Source organism: Protobothrops mucrosquamatus, unplaced genomic scaffold, assembly GCF_001527695.2.
Source record: "Protobothrops mucrosquamatus isolate PMUCROS unplaced genomic scaffold, P.Mucros_1.0 scaffold20953, whole genome shotgun sequence".
Lineage (NCBI taxonomy): Eukaryota > Metazoa > Chordata > Lepidosauria > Squamata > Viperidae > Protobothrops > Protobothrops mucrosquamatus.
The window spans coordinates 1-2,443 of NW_015406709.1; the positions used below are offsets into that span (position 1 = coordinate 1).

The 2,443-nt window shown below is 40.2% G+C and overlaps 1 non-coding gene across 1 annotated transcript; it reads right to left on the minus strand.

Moving 5' to 3' along the window:
* Nucleotides 1-580: 580 nt before the first annotated feature.
* Nucleotides 581-662, minus strand: TRNAS-AGA. The gene has a single exon. It is a non-coding gene; the product is annotated as a tRNA-Ser (tRNA).
* Nucleotides 663-2,443: the final 1,781 nt, after the last annotated feature.

Here is a 2,443-nt window from a genome sequence, read left to right on the forward strand (position 1 = left end):
ATAGGTCAACCCACCTAGAGGGTGCCAGGTTGGGGACGGCGTCGCTGAGGCACCGGAAGTGTTCCAATCCCCTGCCAAATGTCTTTTCCTCTCAGCCTCAGCGACCGAGGAGCTGGAGACTCGGGAGAGATGGGGAAGGCTGGAGCATGCGCACTGCTCACCTGGCTCTCTCCCCCGCGGCGGCTGCCTCTGCTTCCGCCTCTTCTTCCTTCTCGAGAAGGCGGTCCCTTTTCCGCCCCTGGCTGGCTCGGAGCCGTTCCGAGTAATCCCGCCTCGAGAGACGACAGAACTTGTTCTCTACTTCGTCTAGCAACGCATCCAGGTCGTCCGCCATCTTAGCTAAGTCTCGGCCACTCGCACGCTGGCGCGCTGTCCCATCGCCACGGTAACGAATAGTAGGCGGGGAGGAAAGCCGCGCGCATGCTGGCCACGCCCCCTAGGCGCATCATCTTTTCCAAAATCTGGTTAATAAACTGAAGAATAAAGACAAAGTGAACGATTTCCCTCTTGCTAAAAATGCGTCTGAACTGGTCTTTCCTGTCAAAAAGAAACATTCCAAAGGAACATATTTTTTTTTATCCGTAGTCGGCAGGATTCGAACCTGCGCGGGGAGACCCCAATGGATTTCTAGTCCATCGCCTTAACCACTCGGCCACGACTACAGAACGTGAAGATACTTTTTCTTGACACAACTGAGCTCGTCCTGTGTTGCGACTACACTGCAATGACGTCACATTTAACAGGCCAGGGGACAGCGGTGCGAATGTTTTCCAGGAGTCACGGAAAGGAAAAGCCTTTAGTTTTTCACAAAGAGTAATTATAAAATACTATTAACATCTTACTTTTTATTTGAATTGCTTTTGTAGGTAGTTGTTTCCAATTTTTTGCGCTTTGAGACTCTGATACTTGACTTCGTTTCCGCGGCGTTTGATTTTAAAAGAAGGCTTAAATCCCTTAGCAAATTGCATATTTGCACTTTCTTTCATTTTATTCAACTTGTTTTGAAAGAGAAGTGCAGCTAATCAAATCATCTTAAGCTTCATTGAGCTCAGTGGGGCATTTTCAAAGTTAATGCCTGCCAGTTAAATATCATTCAAGGTCTATCTACGCCTCTGCTATGGGACGTTTATGCAGAATTTGTACTAAGGGATCTAGTACAACTAATAAATGAATACCTTTAAAGGCAATATTTATCTGGCTTTGCGGTTCATAATTTTAGTAGATGTGACTTTATTTTTCTCTTTAGTCAAATTTCATGCAACACTGCCACTCACCGGCCAGATTTTTTTTCATGCTCTAAGATTATTTAATCATGTGAGTTTTAACTGATTAGTCCATCAGGTATAATAAATAAATAAACTAGCAATATCAGAAGCAATACTATAAAGTTTCATTTTCTGTCAAGTGACAAGGATTCCAAATTTAGAGTTGTAGCTTGTTTAGCCAATAAATAGTGATGAACATGTTTTAACTTAGTATAATTCATATAATAACATTTAATAATAACTTAAGTCTCTGACTTGTCTTGTAGACCAATTAAGGCATTTTATGAAACCAAGAATATGTCTCAAAGTGCAAAAAATTGGAAACAACTATCTACAAAAGCAATTCAAGTAAAAAGTAAGATGTTAATAGTATGTGGTGTATTTTGCTAACATACCACTGATCAACTGCTGAAAGAAAAATTGCCTAACATACCAACAACTCTTTTCCCTACGTAAAATTTGAAGGAAATTTGGATGCATCCCAGATGAAATTAAATACATATGAGCAACACGCCACAGTGCTTAAACTGGCCCCCTTTTTCCAGGAGAACAGTTACATGCTGATTTCTTGTCCAGACTATTATTTGCTTGTCTTTCCAGAATCACAATAATTTAATTGTGATTGTGGGCAATTTTCAAAAAAAAATATCAAAACAGAATCAGCACAGGATGTAATCTATCTGAGTTAAATGGCTTGTTCAAGCAACTTATAAAAGAAATATTAATAATGTAACATGTACTTGGGTCCTGAATTGCTCTTAGTTATGAGAGACCTGCTCAGTTCTTTAAATACAGCAAGGAGAACTACCCATCTTTCCCTTTTCATATGAATACAATTCTGATTTTTTTTTTATTTATATCCCACCTTTATTATTTTTACAAATAACTCAAGGCAGCAAACATATCCAATAGCCCTTCCTCCTCCTATTTTTCCCACAACAACTCTGTGAAGTGAATTAGGCTGTGAGACAGTTATTTATTTATTTTTTTATTTTATTTAATTTATATGCCGCCCTTCTCCCGACAGGGACTCAGGGCGGCGCACAACATATTTAAAACCAGAACATATATACAATCCCCCCCTTAAAACCGAATTAAACCGAATTTTAATGTTGCGTCTTCCGAATATTTAAAACCCAATGTAAAATCCACCCTAGGTCAGGTCCGCTTGCTGGAAG